At 31.3% G+C, this 20,522-nt stretch overlaps 2 long non-coding RNA genes across 2 annotated transcripts; one reads left to right on the top strand and one right to left on the bottom strand.

The window, feature by feature from the left end:
* The first annotated feature begins 3,957 nt into the window (after positions 1 to 3,957).
* On the top strand, positions 3,958 to 16,794 carry LOC111715620 (uncharacterized). The gene is made up of 2 exons (XR_002768273.1): positions 3,958 to 3,999; positions 16,620 to 16,794. It is a non-coding gene; the product is annotated as an uncharacterized LOC111715620 (long non-coding RNA).
* Positions 10,133 to 15,194, bottom strand: LOC111715619 (uncharacterized). Its single transcript, XR_002768272.1, has 5 exons — positions 14,948 to 15,194; positions 13,829 to 13,863; positions 12,921 to 12,968; positions 11,356 to 11,396; positions 10,133 to 11,300 (listed from the first exon to the last, which is right to left on the bottom strand). It is a non-coding gene; the product is annotated as an uncharacterized LOC111715619 (long non-coding RNA).
* Positions 16,795 to 20,522: the final 3,728 nt, after the last annotated feature.

Here is a 20,522-nt window from a genome sequence, read left to right as displayed (position 1 = left end):
ATCTGGAAAAAGGACACCGCTAGAGATAAGGCAAAAAAGAGATATGAAAACAATGGACAAGATAATGATCACAATAGTATAAAGACTAGCGGTGCCATCCTGGAGGTGAAGAAAGAGGACAAGAGAACAGCTACGATGAGAACCTAGATATAGGATCTCTGAGTGGGGTGGCGTAGCTACTTCTTTATTTTAGCTAATATAAATTAATAGCGGGCATTCTTGCTAATTATCTATCTAGTTATTGCTCTCTATTCTAGCTAATTTTCTATTTAATATAAGATTTACTTAACTATCTATCTGGCTCTCTAATCTAACTGATTATCTTTCTATCTAGCTTTCTATTCTAGCTAATTATCTATTTATCTAGCTGCCACTTTAGCTTATTATCTATCAAACTAACTGTCAGCCTAGCTAATTATCTATCAAGCTAGCTGTCATTTTAGCTATAATTGAATATCTATTTAGCTCTGTATTCTAGCTAATTATCTATCTAACTAACTGTCATTCTAGCTCATGATCTATCTACCTAGCTCTGTATTCTAACAAATTATCTATCAAGCTAGCTGTCATTCTAGCTAATTATTTATCTATCTAGCTCTGTATTCTAGCTAATTATATTTCTATCTAGCTGTCTATTTTAGCTAATTATCTAGTATTCTAGCAAATTATCTATCTAACTAACTCTCATACTAGTTAATTATTTTTCTATCTAGCTGTCATTCTGGCTAATTATCTATCTATCTAGCTCTCTCTTCTAGCTACTTATAAATCTAACTTACTACCAATCAAGCTCTTATTCTCTATATATCTGTCTCTCTATTCTAGCTAATTATATATCTAGGTAGCTGCCATTCTATTTTACAAGTAATTAAAGAAAAGCTTTTTTAATCTTTAGCTTCTCCTTGTTTCCATGTTTATGTGTATCCATGCTGTATAAAAGCTTGTTTTAAATCAAAATTTAAATTAAAAGTCTTCTTCATTGAATTGATATATTAGCTACTTAACTTTATAACTATTTGTTTACAATAGCTACTTAATAGGGTTGATCAATTTATCTACTTTTTCATTAATGACCTAAAGGGGAATTTGACAAAGTCAGAACTATTGAAACCCGCGGCCATTTTCGCCAACAAAAGTCAAAAGTAATTGAACGAAAAAAAAAATTTCAAAATATGTCAATAAAGGAGTAAAAAAATCCGTCTCATAAAACCAATAAAAGACAAAGAACTGTTTTTATGGAAAATGGAAAAGTCTCATAAAAGTCCTTTTTTGGCCATATAAATCAATCAATTTAATATATATCTATCAAAAACCTGAAATATGGAAAGTATTCAGCGGCTTGAGACGCATCTTTTGATACCCATATCAATATAAATATATTTTTAGATATATTTTTTACGGTCTTACTTGTGAATTTTTTGAAAATGGACGCGCGATTGCTATTTTTGAAAATTTTTGATAATTTTTTTTTTGCGAAGTTCTTAGAAAGTTTAGACGCAGGTATATCGCTAGGTCCTCAAACTTGGTTTCAAAATCGATCAACCACTACTTTAATATCTAACTAGTTGTAAGTGTTAGCTACTTAAACATCTGACTTGTGAACATTTTAGCTACTTAGCTATCTAACTATGTATATATTGGCTACTTAACTATCTAACAAGTTGTGTATATTAGCTACTTTAATATCTAATTAGCTGAATTTTTTAGCTACTTACCTATCTAGCTGCTTATTGAATATGGATTTTCGAATATGGATTATCAAATAGNTCTTCGCTAGGTCTATACTTTTTCAACTACATATTTGTCCAAAGTAAAGATGAATATTTGTCAACATTTTTGTTCTTAAAATCTGAAATCACCATTCATCTAAACAAGTATTTTCCTGTTTATAAGACATGAAAAAGTAAGAATTATAGTATTACTATTTTTATATTTATAGACGTCAATAAATATATATTAAAAACTCAGGTTTATAGAATAACATTTGTTCAAAACTAGAAAATTGAAGCGCTTTGCGCCAATCATTTTGCCCTCGTTTTCAATCTGGCCATTGAGTTTTTCATTTTTTATGAAACTTTTGTGTACTTTTTCATTCTTCCTCACTTCATCGTGAAATAGCCATAGAAGTAAGATAAGTACACAGACGTTTCATAAAATTACCTCTAACACATTTATTTTGGCACGACGTGGTGTAAAGTTTTTGGACTTAAATTTTCTCTTTATCTCGAAAAGAGGATATTTCTGTCTAAAACCTCCGAACCAAAATAACAGTGTTATAAATAGTTATTAGCTTTTAAAAACCTAATTTTCAGCAAACTTGTGGAAATATCATTTTTTCTGAGGCAACACAAATTTTTCATTTACTATGCATTGCATACACATATTATATGCTTAGGCGCATAAATAATTTTTATTTGATTTGATTTTAACTTTTAAAAACAATCCTTTAGCCTTTAGGGTTACCCAACTCTTGGATATGAGACATTGTTCAAGAACTTTTTTCGAAATAGTAATGAACCGCGAATACTTGTTTTTTCTAAAGTGTATCTATATATACTAAGTTTATCAGTTTATCTATCTATCTTATATTTAACATGTATCCCGTAGTGCGTAGTAAACACTAAGTGTATCTATCTATCTTATATTAAACATGTATCCTGTAGTGCGTAGTGAACACTAAGCTAAGGGTATCTTATATTAAACATTTATCCCGTAGTGCGTAGTGAACACTAAGTGTATCCCTAGTAATCCAGGTATTGATGTGTTCTGCTCCATTTCATCCCTTTTCTTTTCCATCCTCTACTCACCTCTTTTCTTGCGCCCCCTTTCAGCCCCCCCCTTCCCCTCCTTCTCCTCTTTTACATCCTCTACTCACCCCTTTTCTTGCAACCCCCTGTGAGAATTATCAAACATTCTGTGAGAATTTCTAACTCTCTCAGAGAATTGTCAAACGCTTTGTGAGAATTGTTGAACACTCTGAGAGAATTGTCGATTACTCTGTGAAAATTGTCAAATTCTCTGTGATAATTGTCGATCGCTCTATGAGAATTGCCAAACGCGCAGTGAGAATTGTCAAACACTCTGTGATAATTGTCGAACACTCTGTGAGAATTGTCTATCACTATGTGAGAATTGTCTATCAATATGTGAGAATTATCTATCACTATGAGAGAATTTCAGATTGTTGAACACCCTGTCAAAATTTTCGATCAATCCATGAGAATTGTCAAAGGATCTGTGAGAATTGTCAAACATTCTGTGAGAATTGTCGATCATTATGTGAAAATTATTGAATACTCTATGAGAACTTTGAACACTCTGTGATATTGTCGATCAGTCTGTGAGAATTGTCAAACGATCTGTGAGAATTGTCTAACGCTCTGCGAGAATTTTCGATCATTCTGCGAGAAATATCAAGGGGGGTTTAACGTTTGAATTCTTTAGTCTTTTACTCTAACATGTGTTCCCATTAACATGAATCCAAGGTTGGAATAAAAATACTTTAAATACGCTCCAGAGCCAACAAAATCTTTATTCTTTTCTCAAACATTTTTTAATATTTAAACGTTTTTTTTCAGTAAAATCTAAAATTATCATATTTCAATGACATCACGTGTCAGCCATTATATAATAAAATATAATAAACTTTTGATTCTAGATTCGCAAGAAGTTAACATTTTTAAATATTAAATATTATTTAATAAATTATAAAATTATAAATTATAAAAAGACGACTTTCTCTCTCAGAAAAAACCGGTTCCTGGATTCCAACTCTTCAATATAAATCACGGGAGAATTCCTGGGGAAGGAGAGAAAACGCATCAAACTGTCAATGTTTAAAATTAGTCATATTTTGAAAATAGACAATTTTAAAATAAGTTTGAAAAAAATTAAAGATATCTACAATTTACTATTAGAAATTACAATTTAATTTAATATTTTCAAATTTTCAGAAATCCATGACTATGACAAAAAGCATCAAATAGTGTCTATGCAAAGGTATCATACCATTTTAGATAGTTGTTTCTGAAAAGTAAGACTAATACCATTAAATAGCTAATAGACTATTTAGTTTAACTTCAAATTACCCGAATAAGTCTGAAATGTTTCTAGACATTTTTTGTGCGTAGCTTTTAAAAATGATCATAAAAGCTTTTTCAAATTTAGATTCAAATTTTATAATGTTTATCTGAATCTTTTGGTTTTCCCCCATTCGATAGAAGTATATTTACATCGGTGTAAATATGTGCAGTAAAATACACACCATTTCTGTAAAAGGATTGAACATAAAGAAGATTTTATAGAAGAGGGATGGATTTATCTATAGAAGAACACTTGGCGTCCCTTCTCTTTACTTTTACCCTCACTATAACACTAGCTTGGGAACCAGGCTTTGTCTGAAGTTTTCCCTATTAAAGTTAACCTACTCACTTTAGAATTTTTAAACTCCCCGAATCCAAATTTGAGGCAAATCGTTCCTAGGGTTCCTGCAAGTTATAATAAGACAGACAAAAAACAGCAAAACAAAGATTACTACTTTGTTTACAGACAAACAGAGCTTACCTCAAAAAAATTATCAGATACGATTTAGCCATTGTAATTAGTTTTTAAACATTACATTTAATCTGCATAAGATATGTTTATGAAGTTATTTATCCTTTCTTTGTAGAATCTTTAGTTATAAGACAAATGGACTGAATTACACGTGTGGAATTCACATTTTTACTGTGAATACACATTGTTTACTACCAAATGTTCGAACATTCTATGAAAAAAAAATAACTAAATGTGTACAAAATTTAAAATGACATGAAGGACAGGTGATTTTTTTAACAAACACTTTTTAACCACAATTTTCAGCGATAAGTGGAAATTTATGGTGCAAACTTTTATATTTAAGGATTTAAGTTCTTTTTTCGTGGAAATCCGCCTCGCCGCAAGTGAATTTAAAAATGTTTAAAATAGATATTCAGTGTGTGCTAGGGTTCCCTGATGGAACGATTACAGACAGTTCTTTTCAACCGTTCATTCTTTAATAGATTGTTCTGATATTTTTAAGAGCACGTTCCATGTAAGTGTTCTTTTCCTCGGAAGAATCCCATCGCTATTTATAATTCCATTCGTTCCTGGGAAAGAACGATCATTTCCTGAGAACAATGCCCATTCCTAAGGCCGAGAGCAGGTTTTTTTTAGGTTCCATGGAATATCTATAGAACCCAAGAAGTAGGATTTTTAGACTGGAGGAATAGGAATCCAAGGAGAAGTATATACAGGCAAAAATACAATGCATTCGGAAATTATTCAAGGGCAAACATGAAATCTCCTACCTTAAATTAGTGACATTAGATGCACTCCACATGTAACAAAGGCAGAAAAGTTGAGAAATAAAAATACAAAATCCGCCAAAAAAGCAAGTTTCAGATTTTAATGGTTTTCAATAACTTATTTCAGAACTAAAGGAATATTACAGGTTCAATTCAAAATCTTAGTAGATGATTTTGAAAAATATAGATATGACCCCCTATTTTACTGATTTTGTCTTTGATGGCGGAAAACAAATTTTACTTGGCACAATTTTTTAACAAAAAGTTTTTTGTCTTTCTTTAATATGTTAAATGCACAGAAGTTAATTAATTAAAGAAATCAACGAAAAAAAAATTTAAATCCGGGAAATCTTTTTGGCTTATTTTCATTTTAAGTCCAGAAAGTTAGTCACAATTATGAACTGGATTTTATGTTTAAACAGAAAAACTTCAAAAATGAAGAACGGGCCTCAAATTCAATTTCCGAGGGGAAAATGGCGGGAACAAAAGAAGAAAAAAATGAACAAAAAAACAAATTTATCAAAAAAAATCAGAAACATAATACAGGCCCAATTTTTACCTAAAATCAGGAAGACCTTTATCTACCCTAAACATTCGTGTCATTTGAGGGGAAATATGCCCACTGCTCTTTGCTAATTTTAACATCCCTTACGCATAGCAGTCGTTGCGGAAATATTTAAATAAAATTTAACTCTCAGAAAATGATTTACTAAAGATTAACATGAAACATGATACTCAGTCATATTTAAGTCATATTCAGCTGAACACCTTTCTCTTAGATTACATTATTTAATGCTGTCATAAAGTATGACTGGTTCATGATTCTTGTTAAAAAATAAAAGTTAATTAATATGCAGACAAATTATCTTTAAGTTGTTAGTTTGTGTAAATTCTTTTCATCTATACTGTCTCTGCTCGAGCTAAATTCGTAAATAGGGCCTACTATAGTTTCAGTAGAAGTAAATATTTCCACTTACTGATAGCGCCGATTGAAGTATTCATACCTCTGATTGGATAATGAAATAGATAGAAAGATAGATGTTACCGCCATGCAATTTCTATTGGTTTAGAATAGACAACAAATATATGACTGAACCCTGATTGGATCAGGCGCTAATGGACTCGGCATGGAGGAGTCAGAGAATAGAAATCGCCGAAGCGCTAAAACCACATTTAGTATACAAAAGTTTCAGCCTTGGGTCAAAAAAAATCAATATTAGAAAACTATTGTTTAATGTATATCTTTCAACATGTCTGCCCCCCACCACCGCCCCCCCCCCGTCTCTGGTTTCTTTAAAATTAAGTTACCAAAGCTTCTTAGCAGTTTCCCAAATAAGATTACAGTTCACCATGTGCTACTCAAACTAAACCTCTTACTTCTTCTTTTACCAACTTAGATATAGTGTATATAGTTAAACTTTTAGGGCGCTTCGCGGCTCTCTGTCTTTTCATATTTACAGCTTTGCATTACACTTTCGCATTTTTTTATACATTGTAAGAACACAACATTTGAAGAATTAATAGACTTCCAACAGTCATACCTGACTCATTTTAGTGCTAAATATACCTCTTTTTGTTGTTCATCGATTGGATATGTTACGTAGATTTTAATGGGAGTGTTTGCCTAAAAAAAGCGGAATCAGATGATCCTGGATTGAAGAAATGGTTAAAAACGCGTTATTCAAAAGAGCTAGTATACCTAAATTCCCAGAGTTGCATTTTCCCGCACGATTCTTTAAAAATTACAAAAAAAATTAAAAACTCTGACAAGCAAGTTAAAAAGCTTTAAGAGCGTTATTTGGGACACCCTATTATTGTAATTTACTACGAAAGTGGGCCTGATAAATCTAATGATAAGTAAAAATAAACATGGAGACCAAATGTGAAATTTAAGAATATATAAATATTTGTTGTTTTTAATTTCGATTATTACTGTAAATTGAAAAGGTGTCAAACCATTTGCATGTAGGGATTTTTCATTTTTTTTTAAACGATCGTTTCGTTGTGAAAACGACGACAAAAAAACGAAAATGAAACTATTGTTTTGCAAAATGATGGTTTTTATAAAGCTTGCCATTTCAATAACGATCTTTATTGACGATTCATCGTTAACGATCGTTAACAAAGAGAGGAGGAGAGAGGAAACCGCTCTGAAGTGCATCGGTAAAGATTGAATATTTTTTGGAAAATCTAATTGAAGGTTAAGAAATCAGATTATAAACATTGGTTGCATTATTGGACAATGCCATTTCCATTTGTCGACTATTGTCAAGTTGACAATACTCAGTCTCTTTATTTTTCTATTATTTTTCTAATTTAGGCGCTTTTATGTTCATTTCATGTCTTGTGAATGGGGCTCTCTATTTTTCTGTCATGTCTTCTGAATCTGTCTCTTTATTTTCTTGTCATGTCTTCTGAACTGGTCTCTTTATTTTCCTATCATGTCGTCTGAATCTGTCTCTTTATTTTATTGTCATGTCTTCTGAATCGGTCTCTTTATTTTCCTTTCATGTCTTCTGAATCAGGCTCTATATTTTCCTTTCATGTCTTCTGAGTTAGGCTCTATATTTTCCTTTCATGTTTTCTGAATCAGGTTTTTTTCTTGTCATGTCTTCAGAATCGGGCTCTTTATTTTCCTTTCGTGTCTTCTGAATCAGGCTCTATATTTTTCTTTCATGTCTTCTGGGTCAGGCTCTATATTTTCCTTTCATGTTTTCTGAATCAGGTTTTTTTCTTGTCATGTCTTCTGAATCGGGCTCTTTATTTTCCTTTCATGTCTTCTGAATCAGGCTCTATATTTTCCTTTCATGTCTTCTGAATCAGGCTCTATATTTTCCTTTCATGTTTTCTGAATCAGGCTCTTTATTTCTATAATGTTTTCTAAATCAGGCTCTATATGTTCCTTTCATGTTTTCTGAATCGGTCTCTTTATTTTTCTATAATGTTTTCTAAATCAGGCTCTTTTTTCCTTTCATGTCTTCTGAATCAGGCTCTATATTTTCCTTTCATGTTTTCTAAATCAGGCTCTTTATTTTCCTTTCATGTCTTTTGAAAGACCTTCAGGAAGAAGTAAATATATTTCTTCTTTTTCCAATTTAGTCTCACCATTCCTTTTATCTTGTTTATCTCGGGGCGATTTGTTTCCATTTTATTTGAGTTGAGAAAAGTTCTAAAATCTCGATCTTAAAAATATTTTAAGACAATTTGCATTCTTTCAGCATTCATTTCAGTGTTATGGTGTTACGAGGCCTGAACCATGAAACCCAAAGATGAAAACTTCTGACTGAACTATATAAACACTCATGCAGATATAATTACTCGAAATATGATCGCTAGAAATATATTTACTAGAAACTGTAAAATATAAACAACTAAATACAAGGGTAAAACAACAATTATAATTCAATTAAATTAACGAAATCAAATCTTTACATTTTAAGATTTTGTGTTTTTAAACAGCTCTTTTAAACTTTTTTACAAACATAATTATTTTAGAGATATGGTTAAAATTTGAATGCGCTGTGCGGGAAAAAAATATTTTTTATAGATTTTCAAATGCACGGGTATTAAAGCTTTTTATAAACTGTTAACGCAAATTTTTTTTTCAAAACACTTTTAGATATTGATTTATCTAAGAATATCTTTCCTGCCTCCAATCTTTCAGTGAAAAAACAGCATTAAAGGGAGTGACCGGCAAGGTATGGTAGTTAAACTTCAAATGCAGTTTTGTACAGAAATTTTTTAGGATTAATTTGAGACAAATCAGACGTTTTTACGCTGCATATTTGCTCAGCAAGAGTGCAAATTAAATTTTTAAAACCCCCACTCATTGTCAATTCTGGGGAAATGATTTTGATAATCGTTTTTTTTTATTATATAATAAGAACGATGTAACAAAAATTCTAAAGTAAACTAATTGGATGTTTTGGAACATATTTCTCAATAAAAAAATTGTCAATAAATCAATGTTAGAATCAATTATTTCCTTTTCATCACCAAAATGAATTTCTTATTCTTTACAAATTTGTACACAGATTTCTTCAAATTCTTCAAATGTCGTTTGTTCAATAAAAATTGCAGGAAATCTATAGAAAATATTTGTGAAGAATGAGTGATTACAGATACTACTTACTGAATAATATTAGTTATTTTCGATGATAAGAATAAATTTTTATTTTCCCCAGCGGTTCCAAAACAACTTATTATATTATAGTTTACTGTAGAATTTTTGTTACATTTTCGTGGTAGTCATTGAATAAATTTTATAAACCGATTCTTAAAATTATCCCTCCAAAATGGACAATCTTTGAGGATGTAAAAGAAATTGAATTTCCTTTCTTGCTGACCAAAGTTTTTAAGGTCTCAAATAAATCCTAAAAAATTACTCTAAAATACTACATTCTCAGTTCAACTTCCATACATTGCCGGTCACTCCCTTTAAAGCAAAAATAAGACGATATTTCAAGTGAATCACCTTTTTTATTTATCAGTCAAAGGTATAAACGGTACCGTTATGAATCAGACATGCTTTTATATAATGGTGGGTCACTTAAATTCATGTCTTTTAAATAATATCCAATTTACTCACCATCACTTAACAAACGTTTTCTTTTAAAATTGAAAATTAAACATGGTTTTTTGATTTTTATGTTTACTGCTTTTAGATTTTCTATTTTTCTCTGTTGAGTATCATGGAATTGAGTTTTGCAATAAACTCAAGATTTCCGATCCCTATATTTGCAGCCTGATGGTGTAAACCATAGATATCTTAAACTTAGATTACTTGATCTAACAGATTCATTGTTTGGCATATTATTTGGGCTGCAAAGATATAGGGATTAGAAAATCAGAGTTTGTGGCAAAGATTCAATTCCTTTATAAATGTCTAAAATGTGAGATTAAAAATCAACCAAATCAGAGAGCTAGAAATTTATGATCGTGGTAAAGGACTCTAGAAATTCAAAAAATCCAACTCTGTTGTAACTAGATTATATTGAGCTCTGGTTAAGTCAAACTTGTATTCATTAGATTATTTTATAAAAGCTCTTTAACTTTGTCAGAATTTGCATTTTTTTATCCAAGTACTGTCAGCAAAAAATCATAATTATAAATCATTTCGAAATTAAGAAGATTTTTTTCTAAATCATGATAAGAGTGTCTCAACAGAAATGTGTCCATAACAGTCTGTTTGTATTTTTATGTCAATGATTTTTAAATCAAAATGTGCTCATTAACTTCACTATCACGCAAATGATATTAAGAGCCGAATTTAAAGAATTTGAGCCGCCTTCTTGAATTTGAGACGCGGCTTAAACAATGTTGGTTCCACTTAAACTTGTATTAAGGATTTCGAGATTTGAGCCGGTGCTCAATTAGAACTGTTTTTTGCGGCTTAAATTCTTTAAATTCGGCCTTAGACCATTTTTTCAAATAGTCTTGAAAGTACAAGCAATTCCAAACAATTCCGCCCAATTCTAAACAATTCCGAGAAATTACGCGGATTTCCGCGCAATTCTGCACAATTAAACGCATTTCCACGCAATTCTGCGCAATTACATGCATTTCCGCGCAATAACATGCATTTCCGCGAAATTCCGCGCAACGAAATTCCGGTCGAAAAATAACGTCTTACAAAGGAGAAAGATGTGACCTGAAAATGTAAAGGAAAAACTGGGAAAGGGAAAAAGTGAATGGAGTTAATTGGGAAAGGAAAAAACTGAATGAATTTAATTGGGAAAGGAAAAAAGTGAATGAAGTTAATTGGGAAAGAAAAAAAGTGAATGGATCGTGAATTCGGGGAAAAAATAGTACAGAGCAAAGTACAAAAGGGGCTTGGGAAAAAAGACTATTTCCAAATCACAAATAAAAAAATAAAAGTAAAAAATTAATTAATATTCTCGAAGCACACGAATTAGCACCAGAATAAGAAGAGAGGTTTCAAGCGCCAATGAACATGTGTTCGATGAGTTGACATCTCTAAAAAATATTGAATAAAATGAATTATTTTAAAAAAATGTTATTATTATTATACCTGTTACAGAGGTAGAAGGAGCAATAGCAAAACTTTTCAACCTAAAAAAAATATTTAAGGAACATAGTTTTTATATAATTTGTATATCTTGTTTAGTTGTCATCTTGACTCAAACTTTGATCATGAGCATCAGAGCAGAACAGCTGGTATTGCATGATCTCTGACGATCCGTAATTTCCAAAGAGATTAGAATATATATTAGAGTGGAATTTACTAGAAAAAGTGTAAAACGGCCATTTTGTTGTACTGTTTCCATACTGCATGTGTACTTCACATATTTGTGTTTACCTTTTGGGCCCTGGAACATCATTTTATAGAACATCTAAAATTAATATTAAAAGATAACCAAATTATGAAATAGGCTGGTTTCATAATTGTCAAATGATCATTTTACATTCGACTCCATGTCACTTTACAAACGATGATTTTCTGTTATAAATATAAATCAAATTATGTTTTTTATTCACCTAATTCATTTTATAAAGTTTATTTAACAGCTTTAAAAATTCTAAATTGAAATGGATAGTCTAGGGAACATATTGTATTAATGCATATAATTTGTGAACACTAAAATGCTTTATACACTTTGAACTCCCTTTTAGGATGAAAGGGACTGAAAAAAATCATACTGAGGGATTGTCTAAATTCCACTCTAATATATATTTCTGTAATCTGATTGGTTGATATTTTCCCCGGGAAATTCAAATTTTCCCTTCAGGATTAAAGTGAGGAAGGTGAATATCAAACATCAAATCAATATTTTTCAGAACATTTGTTATTATGATTAATCGTCTTTGAGAACGAAATTATTATTTTAATTAATTATTTTATTTGATGTGGCCACATGGAACAAAAAATATCTGGTATCCCTTGTGCACTTTATGAACCATGGCCCACTAGGAATTGTTCATTTAACTTACATAAACACTTTGAAGTTGTTGAAAAGATTTTTAAAAAAAAGAAGGTCATTTTTTTCGGTACCCATATCGACGTAATTTTGAGAAAAAAATATTTTAGCTTCCAAAAGTGAATTTTTTTTTGCCAAAAAACGTAATTTATAGAATAAATTTAAAAGTAAGGACATTTTTTTTCTTCTTTGTTTTTCTTTTTTATTATGGAAACTTTTACGACGCATGCTAAAGGGGTCTGAACATTTTTATCGAAAAAGTGCCAGATGGTCCCAACCAAGGTACTTATGCAAGGAAAGTTAATCGCAGTTGCGTATACTCTGCGTACATATTGAAACCAGTTCTTTCTGGGCGGAATTTGTAAACAAGAATATATGCATCAGTGTCCGATAATTTTGAAAATTCACATAATAGTTTCCTAAGACCAGAATATTTAATTGATTATTTTTTATAGATTATTTTTGTGAAAATGGATTCCATGTCAGGCTTCGACGTACGTCTAGTGTTTACTTTTCCGCCCAAAGATAGTGCACTGCAGTACAAAAAATGCGTACACCTCTGAAATAACTTTCCTTGCATTAGTACCTTCGTCCCACCCTTATTTTTTTAATTATCTTCTTCCTTATTTGTATAAAGATATTTATTAAAATATCTCACCAGCTCGCGGGACTGAAAAGATTCACAAGCGTTCTCAGGCGGGTTAACCTACAATGTATTCTAATCCATCATTGTAGCCAAAGGGGGAAAATATGGTGTTAGGTAGTTTCCTAAAAGATTTTTCCCAAGTGGCAACTTCCCAAGGGTATTTTCCCCAGTGGTAACTTCCCAAGGGTATTTTCCCAAGTGGTAACTTCCCAAAGGTATTTTCCCAAGTGGTAACTTACCAACTGTGCAAATTACCAAGTGGTAACTTACCAAGTATGCTATAACTGCAGCGCTCGGCACCCAGCCTGTTCTAGCCGCGGCGCTCGGCCCCTAGCCCATCCTTGCCGCAGCACTCGACCCCCATTAAAGCCTCCGGCGCCTTAGAGGGCCTCCACCTAATCTAACTTTTGGGAAGTTGCCGCATGGGAAGTTGTCACTTGGGAAGTCTCCCTTGAGAAAATGCATTTGGGGAAGTATGTAACACCAAACATATATTGCAGCACAAAAAGTGTACAATTGGTTGCGGCGTTGTAAAGTTTTTTTTTCAAGTTTGTTCTTATTTTTGTAACATAATTGTAAATATTTCTATTTTAGATTACATCTGTTTAATATTAGACTATGACCTCAAATGACTTATTTTCATTGATTTCATATTTTGATTTCCTGAGGTCATTGATATATGAAGGTCACAACCTCCAGAATCATCTGATGTCAAAAAGGGGTCCCCCTTAGTCTGAATATTAATCAAAAAAGGATACAATGCATTGATCTCGATATCCACAACTCTAAAGTTTTCAGCTTTGGGCATTTTTGTATCATGTATTAAGAACTTAACAAAAATATATGAAAATCCCAGATCAAAAAATATACCAAAACCCCAGCTCAAATTTGGGTAAATCATAAAAGCACGCTAAATTCACCTTGTTTGTACAGCCGCGTCCGGTAATGAGCCCATCTGAAAAAAATATTGCAATTTAAGAATCTGTTCAAAGGGACTGTAGAGGTAATTTCAATGAGAAAAAAATATCGTCGAGGTAAATCTAAAAAGTGATGAAGTATTTTTTGTCTATGCAACCTTTAAAGAGAAACTCAGAAAATACTATGGAATTTTTAAGTAAATCATTCTTATATATAGAAAACAATGTTTGGTCAGATAAAGGTTAAAATTGCAAATTGGACATGCCAGTCTATAATGTCAGTCTATAGAGGGAGTGTCATCATGCCAGTCTATAGAGGGAGTGTCATAATGTCAGTCTATAGAGGGAGTGTCATCATGTCAGTCTATAGAGGGAGTGTCATAATGTCAGTCTATGGAGGGAGTGTCATCATGGAAGTCTATAGAGGGAGTGACATAATGTCAGTCTATGGAGGGAGTGTTATCATAGCTTCTATAGAGGGAGTGTCATCATGCCAGTCTATAGAGGGAGTGTCATCATGTCAGTCTATGGAGGGAGTGTCATCAAGTCAGTCTATAGAGGGAGTGTCATCATGCCAGTCTATAGAGGGAGTGTCATCATGTCAGTCTATGGAGGGAGTGTCATCAAGTCAGTCTATGGAGGGAGTGTCATCATGACAGTTTATAGAGGGAGTGTCATCATGTCAGTCTATGGAGGGAGTGTCATCAAGTCAGTCTATGGAGGGAGTGTCATCATGACAGTCTATAGAGGGAGTGTCATCATGTCAGTCTATGGAGGGAGTGTCATCATGTCATGTCACTTAAAAATCATGTTTATTCAATCCCTTGAAATGCGGAAATACTAGTGCAACTTTCTGATAGATGTAATACTGTTGATTTGAGATACTACAGTCATAACCAGAAAACTCCGAAATAGGAAGACGACTTTATAGCAATACGTAAGTGTATTTCATGTTGTTATATACCAACTAATTTATATAATCATAAATGAAGTGAAATGGATCTGTTTACACTGATAAATTCGGTTTCCAGTGCTCATTGGACTATCTAAAGTCATAATTTAAGCTTAAAAGTTGTCTTCCTATTCCAGAGTTTTCTGGTTATTACTGTATAAAACAATTACCTGCATCATATTTAGTAAAACAGGAAGCGTATCCAGCCTTTTCCTAAACAAAAATATGTGAATGTGTTTTTCATGGCTTCTAAGGCACTCTTTGCATTGTCACACAATCTTATGGTGTAACTTTTAAATTTTACTTCGACAAACGCCCTTTTTTCATCATACAGGAAACCCCCCTGACCGATTTGCCTCAAATTTGTATTGGAGAACTCGACAGAACTACCGGAATGTTTTTAGCTTGGTTTTGATATTCTAAATTGAGTGGGTTTTTGTATTGTATTCAATTTTTGAAGATTTAAGGCGACGCTTAATTGAAACCGGTTTTTAGCGGATTTGAGACGTGGCTCAAATTCATTAAATTCGGACTCTGGGCATCGTTGGGTTCCCAAGCTAGTATATATATGTATATATAATAATATACAAATATATTATTGTATATGGATTGCATCAAGCAATTATGATGTGTATAAAGAGCAATCAAAAGAGCATAAAGGATAGAATCTGGGTTTAAGAGTGTTTTCAGAAATAAAACCCCTGTTGCATTTTATAAGGAAAAATAGTAAAAATATTGATAGAAAATCAACATCTATCTATGTACAGTAGAAGGAGAGTAGATATAAATAAAATATCTACTCCGACATATCAATCTTCTTGAATATACTGCCAGCATTTATAAACCTTGGTATTTATGGAAATATTATGTTTTACACGTCTACATTTATCATGTTTTACACGTCTACATTTATCAAAGTTACTTGAGTGCAAATCCAACCAGTTTTGTATAAACATTTAACTTCTTTTGTAGAAACGAAATTCGTTCGTTCATTTTCGTTCAAAATTTTGGCAAATTTTGATGTATTTTCGACCTCATTTTCGTTCAATTTTGTTTGATAAAAACGAAATTTTTCCATTTCGCATCAAAAAGATCGTATTTTTGAGCGAAAAAAAAAATTTTGAAGGAAAGGTGGAAAATAAAAAAAAATTTTGCAAAAATTTTGAATGATTGTTAAAAATTATCAAAATTATCATGGTTAAAAATCACATTAAAATTATCGAAATTGGTAAATTTTTATAAATTATCAAAATAACAAAATTATCAAAATTATCAAAATTATCAAATTATTAAAATTATCCAGATATTTGATATAATTAGAATCATCAAAGTTATCCAAGATTATTAAAATAATTAAAATTATTGAAATTATCAAAATAATCACAATTATTAAAACTAGTTAATTTTGAAATTTTGAAGAAAAAATATAAAAAATATTAACTTGCAAGTTCCAAAACTTTACACGAAAATTAAAATAACAGTTTGGTCAAAAGTGATGTTTTTACCATCAAAGAAATTTGAAAATGGCGTCAAACAATGTTCTCTCATCTTTTTGTCATATATTTTATTTTTATTTATTTTCTGAATTGCAAAATGTATGTTTTTATCAAAATGTTTGATATTTTTGTTATTGTTTAATTTTTGTTCTTGCAGAAAACGAAGAATAATTTTATCATTTTCTTTTGTTATCAAATGTCACGAAGGATACTGTTAATTTTCTTTCTAGGAATACTTTTAGATACGGACAAATTTAAAAAAACTTTGTGCCATTTATTAACAAAAAGAGAAATGAAGACGATAATAGTTTCACAATTTTCTGTTACTTATGTTTGTTGTTTGTAGAGGTTCCTACCTGCATCAGCCTTGGATAGGAAATGTGCGAAGATTATCAGAAGCAAACAAAATCTCATTTTCTGGTGATTTCATCGTCCGGAAGATCAGCCTGTTCAACCATCAAGACTGGGTTATCTCAGACTAAGTTTTCTAAAGATTAAATTTATTAAAATTATTCAAGAAATGTCAGATTTTTATATTCCAATGTAGTATAGGACACAGCATTCATGTTTGAGCTCTCGTTAGTAGTAAAAGAAGAAGAAAAATAATAGGGTAATAAAAAGATGTGAGGTAGGGTAAGGAGTGTATACAAAGGGGTGCTAAAGAGCATATCACCCCCTCTCGAAAAAATAGCGGATTTCTAAAATTTCTTGTAAACGTCCTGAAGGGGGGTTGACATTTTTACAAATCTTTATTTTCAAAAGAAAATTCATCCTTAATTTTGTACAGAAAAAACTATTTGCCGTTTAGGTAAAATTCTGCTGAGGCCGAATTTAAAGAATTTAAACCGCGTAGATGAACCGTCAAAAACCGGTTCAAATTGAGCGTCGGTTAAAATCTCGAAACCCTGAATACAATTTCAAGTGAAACTAACCATGTTTGAACCGCGACTCAATTTGAGACGCGGCTCAAATTCTTAAAATTTTGCTTCATGGTATCATACCTTTATAATCGTTTATTTAGATTTTCAATATCATTTTTCGACACAATTTTCTTGCGGCTAATAAAAAGAAAAATGTTTCATGCATTATCGTAAATCTTAATTGTTAAGAAACAATATTTCTAGAAAACTTAACAAAAAATCATAAAAAAAAATCTTTTGAAAAAATATTTTTCTCTGGTTTTTCTTTTTTATACCTTAATACATATTTTAAGTTGTAATTTCTTGTTGAATATAATCTAGTTTCCCCCACTGCACTGTATTGGTATACCGACTATTCCGAGGAAACTGAAATATCCCTTCTCTTCTTCCTCATCCGCCGGAGCCAAGAGAAATCTTTCGTGGATTTTCTCTAGAGGTTTAGTTGATTTTCAGGAGAGGTTTCGTGGATTTCCAAAGAAAGTTGTCGTGGATTTTCCAACGAGGTTTCGTGGATTTATAGAAGAGATCTTATGGAGTTTTCGTGTGCTTTCGTAGTTTTTATACAATAAAAAAGAAAGAGGTATTGTTTTTTTTCTTTCTTAAAGTTCTTTGGGTCCATTTTCCTCTAAATGTGTCTACTAAAAAGTTGATTATTTTTAGACATTTAATTTTTTTGTTTTGATCATAATTGCAAAATTTTATTAACTATAAGGCTAAAGTATATAGCATGATTGCCATTAGTCAAATATAAGGTCTTCAGGGTTTTTAATCTTGATCTAAAAAATATAATATGGTTTTGTTTTATAATGGTAATTTAAGTAACAGAAAGATATTTGATGTAGGGCATTAAAAGAAAATCAAGTTTTCCAAATCTTGTCTGAATCCACTATGTAATCTTGAGCATTTTCCTTTACACACAACAAAATTTACAAATTATTTATATATTTTGTCTTTTATTTTATCAAAATAAAACCTATTTTAAACTTCCTTTACCTTAACTGGAAAACACATATGTAACTGTTGAACTCTCAGATTTGAGTATAAGATACAACGTGAATCTGTTTCTGTACCAAAATAGATTGACATCATATATTTATATTTTGTTGGATCAAGTTCAAAAACCCTCTCTAGAATTAATTTAATTTCGTCAATTATATCATCATAGTTTCAGTAGAAGTTAATTTTTCCATTTACTGATAGCGCCGATTAAAGAATTCATATCGCTAATTGGATAATGAAATAGATAGAAAGATAAATGTTACCGCCATGCAATTTCTATTGGTTCAGAATAGACACCAAACACATGACTGAACCCTGATTGGTTCAGGCGCTAATTGAACTCGGCAATCGGCATATGTACACCCTTACATATAGAGTAAACAAATTTGCATTTGTATTTGTAAATACATCTATAAAGTCTTGTTAGCCTTTTATAATCTGTTGCCCGTGGAATAAAAAAAATCTAATAAGAATAAAAAATAATTAATACATTAATACATTTTTCGAAATGTGTACTAATAACACATAACATAGAAAAAAAACGAATTTTGAAAAAGAAACTAAATTTTAAAAAAATCGAATTTGAAAAAATCATAATTTTTTAAGCCTATCCCCCAGGGTTCACATGGTTTTACTAACAAAATTGTAGCTAATTTGGTTAAGCTGTTTGGTCAGGTATAGCTTATTCAGATATACATATATATATATTAATGATCGAAAAGCTTTATTATAAATATTTAAAACTTTTTTCAGTTTAAATTCTTAAGATCTTTTTTCCAAGACAAAATGTTTAAAGGGTTGGATCCATCTTCTGTTGGAATTAAGAAATATACAGGTTGAATAAAAAAAATTTAGTGGCCCATAGCCACCAAAAAATTTCACAAAACTATTCACCCCTCAAAATAAAAAATGTGATTGTTGCACAAAAAATTATGCAATTTTACACCAGGCAACAAAAATCAGACTTTTTTTGACTAACCCTGCATATACAATGTATTAAGTATTCACGCACCTCTGACCCTTTAGTAAAAGTAAATTAAACCTAAAGTCTGACCGCGTCAACGTTGTTCCACCTATTGAGTGTCTGCTTTATTTACCCAATGTCCGGGCGTTACAGTACAAACTGGGACTGGAAAGGTTGACCCGGCTCGGAAATTCAAATGTACTACGGCTGCCCGTGTTTTGATATTTTAAAAATGTATAACTTATATTTGTTTCCAGATTTATGCGTAAACTGTCTGTAAAGATGTATTGTTCTAAAAGCCTTCAATTTATTTCAAATATAGAATGATGCAAATTCTAAAAGGAATTCAAACCCTACACAAGCGGTAAAGTAATCATAAAAGAAACTATATTTCAGGTTCAAATTGTAGTTTAGCTTTTGTACAAATAAATTGGTAATCTCTGTTTGTCTGTTTGTTTGTTTTTAATATTCGATCTTAATTCATAAACACCTGGACCGATTTGCATCAACTTCTGATTCGGGAACTTTATAAAGTGTAATTTACAGACAAAGCTGGGTTCCCGAGCTGGTATGTAAAATGTAAATAGATAGATAGATAGATAAACAGATAAATAGATAGATATATAGATAGATAGACAGATAAATAGATAGATAGATAGATATATAGATAGATACAGTGAGCAAAAAACGTTGTGTTCTTTTAACATATTTTTGTTGGAGTTTTCAAACTTTTATTACTAAAAATATACAAAAAAGACATGTTTTAAGTATTTTAGCTATATTAATATATATCCCTTCTTTTTTTTGCCCCCGTTTACCACTCATCATTTTTGCCCTTGATGTCCAAAAAATATACGTTCTATATCGCCAGGTTCAAATCGTCATCAGCTAAGTTTGTGTTTCTAATTTGCTATTTGCTCTCTATTTCCAAAACGAAATGTATTGGCTTTTTTATTTTGTCCTTTCTTTCCAAAAATGTTTATTTGCTACTGTTTTTTTGCCCTCAATGTCTAAGACTGATCTTAAGTTAGTGTACCATGACCTGAGAAAACTTATTCCTAGGAGTGTGGACTAATAATAATAGGCAATTACCTCAACTCAACAGCTTCATTCTTTATGCTGTAGAATGTTTGAACTAACTAAGATCAGTTTCTCATCCAAAAATCTATCAGTATTTTGCCATTTACTCCTTTTTAACTTTAGCTAAAAATAAACGCTTTGCCATTTCAAAAACAGTATAAGTAAATAAAAACCAAAGGCCAAGGCGTTGCGACCCTTGTAAGTCGAGGCTGTCTAAAAAGGAAATGAGTTTTTGCCACAAACTCAGATTTTTTAATCCTTTCGTAGACCAATATTTCAAATCATA

Source organism: Eurytemora carolleeae, unplaced genomic scaffold, assembly GCF_000591075.1.
Source record: "Eurytemora carolleeae unplaced genomic scaffold, Eaff_2.0 scaffold1830, whole genome shotgun sequence".
Lineage (NCBI taxonomy): Eukaryota > Metazoa > Arthropoda > Copepoda > Calanoida > Temoridae > Eurytemora > Eurytemora carolleeae.
The sequence above is the reverse complement of the archived record's forward strand: the minus strand, read 5'-3'. Positions and strand labels throughout refer to the sequence as shown.